We start from the raw sequence: 8,702 nt of genomic DNA, 5'->3' as shown, positions 1-8,702 counted from the left end.
TGTGATAGTGGTGGGGACGCTGAAAGCGGGCAGTTTCTGGATGTGTTTAAAGGTCAAGCAAGCCATCAGGACTTCCTGACAAATTAAATGTACAGAGAGAGAGAGGATTTGAGGAAGCTTCCGAGGGTTTGGGTCTGAGACACCAGAAGACAGAGCGGCCAGCAATAGAGATGTGTTGATACAGAAGGGAACGGGAAGTCCTCTCCTTTTTCTCCTCCTAGTTGCTCAGGCAACCAGGAGGAGAAATGTGTAAGTGTGGATAGTGTGGACAGAGGAACAAAACTGAGATAGTCCTACTTGGTGACTGCTGGAAGGGACTGACCACTGTTACCACTTCATCTCTTTGCACCTCAGTTTCTCGTACTGTAACACGAGATGGATAGGCCAGCTGGATAATGGTAAAATTCCTTTTCAGTGGCTAAGTTTGAGAACCTACATGCTACAACCCATTCTCACACTTTTCAAGATTTTTTTTAAATATATTTTTTTCTTGAAAAGTCTCCATAAGTAAATTCAATGGTTAAAAATATTCTTTTGGGGGTTTTCTTTTTGGCTTAAAACAAAATTATTTTGTGATCCCCCCACCAAAAAAGAATCTTAGTAAGACTTTTTTTTTTAATGTTTATTTATTTTTGAGAGAGAGAGAGACAGAGCATGAACGGGGGAGGGTCAGAGAGACAGGGAGACACAGAATCCGAAACAGGCTCCAGGCTCTGAGCTGTCAGCACAGAGCCCAACGCGGGGCTCGAACTCACGGACCACGAGATCATGACCTGAGCCGAAGTCGGCCGCTTAACCGACTGAGCCACCCAGGCGCCCCTAGTAAGACATTTAAAACAACAGCAACAGGGGTGCCTAGGTGCCTTAGTCGGTTAAGTGTCCGACTTGGCTCAGGCCATGATCTCACGGTTCATGGGTTCAAGCCCCGCATGGGCTCTGTGATGACAGCTCAGAGCCTGGAACCTGCTTCAGATTCTGTGTCTCCCTCTCTCTCTGCCCCTCCCCTGTTCACACTGTCTCTCTGTCTCTCAAAAATAAATAAATGTAAAAAAAAAATTTTTTAACAACATGTCCTGCAACTGTTTATACAATACCTCGTTCCAGGGAGGTACATGGCTAATCAGGACACCTATTTCCTACTGTCATACTTAATTGGAAGTTTTGCTCACGAGGTTAAATTACAGCAAGCATTGTGTGTCACTGTGAAAATATTCCCTTTCGCTTTAATGGCACATGGGTGGACGAAAATGCTTCTAAGGCTGCCTGAAAGGACACTGGGCTCCTGTGGGTTCTTGCTGTCTTCCGCCAATACTTTTTCATTTTCCCTTAACAACGGCAGTAGTAATAACATTGGTCCAGGAAGTTAAGAAGTTAGTAGAGAAGAATAAAGACCAAGCATCTGATATTCACAACCTGACGCAACAGAAGAATATAAATATACACAAATTAATTTAAGCCCATAGAAAATCTCTCAAACGGTGTAGCCTACAGCACATCTCCCCTTGTCCACAACATTCCATCAGGCCAGCGGAACATCATCAGCATCATTATAGCTTGTATATACTGAGTGCTAACCCTGTGCCAGGCATTGTGCCAAGGGTTGTCATGACAACTCAACCCCGTAAGAAGAGTGCCATCATAATTTCCATTGTCAAAGGAACGGGATGCACATCTAGGACGCCTAACCTCAAGCCCAAGCTCAAGAGCACAGTGGGAGGATTGAGGCTTGGATGGAGATGGAATGCATCGTTTTCAATATACTGTCTCATTGCCATCATACTGTCTTCTAAGCCCTCCATTACCTGCCCTCTGCTCGAGGGTAGAGACCAAAGTGTGTGTTCGTACCACCAGCGTTCTGCAAAGCAGTTACGCACGAACAGAAAGTCCCGCGGACGCTCCATGATGAGTGGCACCTAAGCTGTCCGGTTCTTCGGGTTTTCCCAGCGCAGAGCCCGGTATATACTGCAGGCACTCCATCAATACTTGTTGGGTAAATAGTCAGAAAGACGATCCAGAGGGTGAGTGAGGAAACCTAAGGACAGGTGAAAAAGGGCACGCCTGGTGATGCCTCCAGAGCCCCTCCCACTTATTTGCGCTCCTGCAGGTTTCTACCGTGAGGGGCCCCTGGTGTCCCCTCCTCCCTTCCCTAACCCTCTCGGCGACCTCGCTCAGCCAGAGGGGCGGCTGGCTGCGGCGACCGCCCACTGGGTGGGTGGGGGCGAGCGGCTGCGGTCGGACCCCGGGAGCCACGCCCCACGCACGCGTCCCACGCACGCACACGCTCATGGGCAAACTCCACCGGCTCGCGCTCTGCCGCACCCCTGCTCATACTCTTTACACGCACCCCGGCGCGCGCGCACGTTCTTACACATCCTCCTACGCACAGACTGACCGGAGCACACGCTCACGTTCACACACACGCTGTTCACACCCACCCGCCCTCACACACCCGGCCTCATTCGCCCCGTCGTGTATTCACACACTCCTGTATCACACAGTCCTGCTTACAACCTCCACTCAAGCTCTCACACACCCACCCTCCTCAGTTGTATACACATCACGCGCGCGCATGCTACTAACACTCGCACTCTTCACCTCGTCACACACACCCCGTCACCCGCTGTCACACGGTCACGTACGCCCCCGTTCTCAACTCTCACGCACACTTCACGCGCGCTTGCGCACACGGACTCACGGCAAATTCTCCCTCCTTGCACGCGCGCATGCGCACCTGTCGCGGCGGGGACTGAGGGCCCAGCGTGGGGGATGCGGTGTGTTTGGAGTTTGGGGGCGGTTACTGGTCGCGATGTCGTCGGGCTGTAGGTTCAATACGATCCCTTAGAGTCGCTTCGTTTTCCAATGAGAAGTTAGGGAGAAGGAGAGACTGACGCCAGGAAGGGGGTAGGGTGCGGGTCTGGAGCTCGAGCAGCGAAAGCGCCGGGAGCAGCGGACACGTCGCAGCGCCTCTCAGGGTCTCAGAGCCGATTTACCCCCATGCAGGGAGCGGCCTCTCGAGCCTCTTAGAGCTTCGGCCTCCCCGGGCTTCACCCACGCGTGGGGTTTGGGGGTTGAGTGAGGACCGACTTCAAACTGTCCTCCCCACCCCCCCCCACCCCCCCCCGCAGCCGCGCAGCCCGGTTCCCGCTCTCAGTCCCTGTGGCCCAGGGGACACAGCGCAGGACGCTGTGGGCTAGGGTGAAAAGAGGAAGACCTCGGTTTGAATCCTCCAACTGCCACTTGGAAGCTCTGGGGCCTTGGACAATTTGCATAGCCTCTCTGAGCCTTAGTCTCCTTTAATGTAGGATGAGGAATCATTCAACAAATAGGTATCTCACTCCTAATCTACGCCAGCTCTAGGCTGGGTGTTTGACATGCTCGGTGAATAAACAAAACAGACCCAGTCTCTTGCCCAGGTGCAGCTTGTAGTCAGTGGGGGAGGGACAGATACCCAACCAACCAGTGGACATATGTATTGATTATAATGAAGGCTTTTGGAGTAAAAGAATAAGCTGTTGTTTTCACCCACTTCAATGTCTTTCAGCACTTACTACGTTCAGGGTGCAGGTGAATAAAAACAATCACATTCAATACCTTCATCCCAATGCCAGTTTGTGCCCCATTGTATGGGCCACATTAGAATGGCTTTTGTGATCTTTTTGTGTGTGTGTGTGTTTATTTTTGGAAGAGAGACAGAGACAGAGCTAGTGGGGGAGGGGCAGAGAGAGAGGAAGAGAGAGGCTCCCAAGCAGTCTCCAAGCTGTCAGATTGGAACCTGATGGCAGGGCCTGAACCCACAAACCGTGAGATCATGACCTGGAGCTGAAACCGAGTCGGACGCTTAACCGACTGAGCCACCAAGGCGCCCTCTTTGTGATCTTTTACAGAAAACCCACACTAACCAAGAAGTGAACAATAACCAAATGAGTAAATGATAAAAGTAACTACCTTGCTGGGTCATTGTGAAAAATAAATGATACATTAAAACTCTTACTCATACCCTGGCATATAATAGGCCCTCAATAAATGCCAGGTATTATTAGGCGATAGCAGTGCCTAAAACTCCAGATCCCCTGCATTAGATAGACAGGGTCTGAATCCTGGCTCTGCCATTGTGTGACCGTGTAAGTCTTTGGACTTCATTAAGATTCAGGATTCTTAAACAAGAAACAGCCATAATATTGGTGTTTTATCCAACAGATCAAATAAGGTCATGCAGGCAAGGTTCCTCATTCAGGGCCAAGCACACAGGGAGCTCAGAAAATGGTGGTTATGAAGATTGGCCTACTGCGATGGCACCTGTTTCCTGTGTAACACAGACCAGCAAAGCTGCAAAGTTTCTCCAGGCCAAAGGACCCTTGAAATTTAAAGCTGAGTCCCAAGTAGGGTCTTCCAGGACCCGAGGCCTTTGATAGGGGTAGAGAGTAGGGTGTGGGGAAGTTCCCCTGGTAGGTCCAGGTTTGGGGGGCTGCTGAAGGAGACAGGTATGTCCAGAAATCAAACGCTAGAGAAACTCCAACTTGGGCGTCTTCAGGGTGGGAGCACCAAGCTAGGAGACTTGGAAATAGAAGCTCAGCTTGGAAAAGGCAGGCCCTCATGGAGAGATGATTGGGCTGCTCTAGCTTCCTGCTTCCTCCCTGTGAAGCCTGGGGCTCTGATGCGTCATTCCCCAGCCTCTAGGGCACACAGACCTGCAGGTCCAGGATAATAATAAAAACTAGAGATGCCCAAGACACCAGGTACCAGGCCCAGCGCTAAGCAGTCCTTAATTCCTCCCAAGGACTGGAAGGTGGGGGCATTTTTCCTATCTACCAGGCACAGAAACAGATTTTTCCACCAATCTCCCTGGCTTCCTTTTAGTTCTTGCAATTAACTGAGCAAGAGAAACTCTTCCCTGCTTCTCTGTGCACCCTTCCGCGACCATCGAACACATTCCTCATGAGTCACTTCAGACTTCAGTTTTATCCACTCCTAGAGCCAACTGGGCTTTTCTTTGATATTCATGCTACCTTTTGCAATTCACGGCCTCTGAATTCATTTGTTCATTCATTTGAAGGTACTAGAAACTCCCAAGGGACTTACCTGCCTTGTGCAACGGAATTCCCCGCACGCCCAGAGCCCAGCAGAGAGGAGGCACTCCATACACGCCTTCCAACCACCAACTGCTGAAGGAGGCTCAGGTTAAGTCATTCTCTTCAGGCTCCAGGACAAGCGGGGTAGGATTTCTCCCTGATTTCTCAACCCTCACCTGCATCAGAAACACACAAAGCCGGTTTTTGTTTGTTTCATTCTTAAGTTTGGGTCCCGCACCATTAAACCAAATCTCTTAGGCATTTATACATTATACTTTCATAATGCTGTCCCGGTGATTTTTGTAGATGACCAGAAAGGCCAGATCACTAAAAATGATAAAGGTTCACTCTCTTTTGGGTAGCATTAAAAAAACAACAACAACAAAAAAAAAAAAAAAAAAAAAAACTGTCTTGGATTCCATTACTAAGCAGCTATTTCAGGGCAGTGCTTTCAGCAAATTTTGGGCCAAGGGATGTGGGGAACTCGAACGGGTGGACGCGTGTGAATAATTCCGCCTTCCCCTTAGGCTCCCAGCAACCTCCTCCCCAACCAAACAAAACCACCAACTCTGAAAAAGGTAGTGTTAAAAAAAAAAAAAAAAAAAAAAAAAAAAAAGGCCAGCGCTGGGAACTGGAGAGGGAGGGAGGGAGGTGGAGCATTTGCTTCAATTATCCGGATAATTGTTCCCTACCTCAGGCCATTGTTACCGAAATGAAACAATATTCTATTGGATCCAGTCCTCGCCTTTTCAGGCGTGCTCCCCGCAGGGCCTAGCACACGCTGGGCACCGAGTAGGCGCTCAATAAATTTTATTCTGATGACAGAGGAGAGCTTTAAGGGTGGGGGAGGGATGTCCTGTTAGGCTTAAGGATTGGGGGGGGGGGCGAATGTCAATTACAAGGTGAGGCGGGGAGCAGAGGGGCTGTGTGGCAGGCCCTCGGTGTCACCAAAACTCTGTTCAGAGGGTACGGAGCCTGGGCCGCTCCCGAAATTCTGAGCCAGACTCCTCACTCCTTTCCCACAAGCCTCTTCCCACCCCCTTCTCCGGGGGCCGAATTGAACTCTCGCGCCTGTGGCGAGCACAAAGGCGAACTGAGGTTTCTCAATGGCCCCTCCGCTCTGAATGCGCACTAGGCAGAAGCAAGACCACTTTTTGGCGGTGGGTGAACACGCGGCCCGGAGCCTGCCCTCTCCGCGCAACGCGCTGGCCGGGCGCTGCGTTGGAAATAACACTAGTCGCGCAGCTGAAGGCAGAGCCGGGCACCGGCCCCTCTTCACGCTGCCAGCGTAGGAATGTGGGGGCTGACTCCTAAGTGCCCTGCTTTCATCCCGACTCCAGGCTTTTCAAGAGAGGCTTAGATTCTCTGAGTGTGTATTTGCTAATTGCAGCCTCGGCTTTAATGAGATTCTTTGAACTCCCCCACCCCCCAGCCCGGTTTGTAGGTTACAGCCTTATCTGGGGACCCTCGTTTTCCACCCCAGCTACACGTCTGTGAACAATCGCCTCTCTCCGGCCCCTGAAAGGAGAGCGAGCGCCCCATTTCTGCTGAATGCACACGTCTCAGTTCATCCAAGGCTGGCGGGCTTTTGATGGCCACAATGCGAGTTACGCCCAAAGAGTGTCTCTTTGGTCAGATCGACAACGCTTGGCTTCACGTTTGCAAGTTAAACGGGCAGAAACCCGGCTGAAACTCCCACGCCAGACGCCGGGGACGCTTCCCTCCGCCCAGTTCAGAGCGGCACTGGGGACTGGGTCTGGGCAGGGGGAAGAAGGGAGGGAGCGGGAGTTGTCAGGGGGCGGCGCGGGAAAACAGTCCTGATTCTAAGCCGCCATCTAGAAGAAAGGGGGGGGGGGGCAGGGCCATTTTCTCTAGTATATCCCTCTTGTTTTTATTTTTATTTTTTTCAGTTTGCTTTGTCGGCAGCTTTACCCCAACAAACAAACAAAAAATGAGAGCGTTTTTCTGCTTGTCTTCACCTAGGTAGCTGCTTTCTTCCAGGCCCTGAAAATGTGACTCCTTCATAAAATCAAAATTTATGATTATTCAAATGTTGGGGACTGTGAAAAGAGAGGAAGAAAGAGAGAAAATTAATATTGCAGCTGTTCTTCTGATTAATGAGAGATAATTGCTCATGAAAAGTCACCCCTGTGGCATTTTGTTGTCTCCTGGATCTTTGTTCTTTTCCACTATTATTGAGGACTTTCTTGAAGACTAAGCGGTTCTTTTCAATTTTTGGGTATTCAGAAAGGGTTGCCTGGTTACAGAGAATGGGGAAATCTCGGGCTATATCGGGTAAGATGTGCCACAGACAGCAATATCACAATGCCACTCGGAGAAAAGGATGGATACAAGTTAACGATGCGCTTTCAATAAAACATTCATAGACTTGTTCACGCTTTGATAATGACCTCATTAAAGGGAGCTGGGGGCAAGTAAGTCCTGTCTCCTGTTTGTGTTCGGCTAACAAAACCCAGCTTTGAGATCATTCATCGCTTTGGAAACTAATATGAAATCAATGTAAGAGGAGCAAATAAATCCGAGGCCGGCCCCGCCGACTCCTGGGCTGTCCCGCCCTGCTCTCGGCCTCCGTTTGGGGCAGAAGAACCGTGTAGGCAAATGCTAAAACTGAGAGGAAAAAGGAGGACTGGGGATGGGGGGGGGTTACTTTGGAGGGGATGCAGAGGGAAAGACAATGTGGGAGTTACGGATGGAAAAACAGCTAAGCACATCAGTAGGTCAGAACTCTAGGGCCTGTGGAATAAGCAACGGCTAAGTCCACATTCTTTGCTTTTCCTGACTTTGCCCATGAAAGGAAATAGAAAGAGTGGGAAGCAAGAGGGGAATGTGAGGTCCAGGTCAGGTGTGACCCTGGATGGGGGAAGTACTGGAACACTTCTTGAAAGCTACAACCAAGAATTGAAATCTCAAGGTTGAGCTAGGAGGAAACTGCTCCTCCAGGCTCAAGTTGGAGGATCCAGGGGCAAGAAGACGGCACCTCTAAACTGCTTTGATTTTTTTTCTCATTTGAAGGTAGGGGTGGGGTACCCTGACTGGTGTGTGTTAGGGGGAGAGGAGGGGACAGTTTTGTTACCTTCATATCTGTGACATTGTCTTGCACTCAAGGAAGACAAAGCCATCCTCTGTCATCCCAGCAAAAGAGAGGAAATCAAAGGGTCCCCCCTCCCCTTAAAAGAACTAATTTTCTCCTTGAATTATGAAAGTAATGGCTTAGGTAACAGCCTGTACTCTGTACCCGACTGCTTAATACCGAATAAATCCTTCCACGTGGCTCCCCGAGTCGTGGCAATTAGAGCTCATTATAGGCTCATAAGAGTTCTCATTTCAGGGATTACTTAATGGACGATGAAATTTTATCGGACAGAATCACTGAGAAATAAAATTGCGTGGCAGCGGGGGCACGGTGGGGGCACACTGACGGGCTGCCCAGGGGTCCCCTTCTGCTTTGAGCAGGTTCGAGGTTCTGCTATCCTGGGGAAGGGTCTGGCTGCTAGCTGCTCAGGGCCATGGAGGGTAGGCTTCCTTTGGGAGTGGGGGTGGTAAGGCACAGTGGGGCCAACTTCTGAAGATAGGGCTAAAGAGAAAGAGGGAAACTGAGAGAGCCAAAGAGAA

The 8,702-nt window shown here is 50.2% G+C and overlaps 1 long non-coding RNA gene across 1 annotated transcript; it reads left to right on the top strand.

The window, feature by feature from the left end:
* The first annotated feature begins 1,881 nt into the window (after positions 1-1,881).
* On the top strand, positions 1,882-8,389 carry LOC109499167. The gene is made up of 4 exons (XR_002156347.3): positions 1,882-2,018; positions 5,054-5,213; positions 6,502-6,799; positions 7,053-8,389. It is a non-coding gene; the product is annotated as an uncharacterized LOC109499167 (long non-coding RNA).
* Positions 8,390-8,702: the final 313 nt, after the last annotated feature.

This window comes from Felis catus, chromosome B1, assembly GCF_018350175.1.
Source record: "Felis catus isolate Fca126 chromosome B1, F.catus_Fca126_mat1.0, whole genome shotgun sequence".
NCBI lineage: Eukaryota > Metazoa > Chordata > Mammalia > Carnivora > Felidae > Felis > Felis catus.
This window is presented reverse-complemented; position numbering and strand designations above follow the sequence as displayed.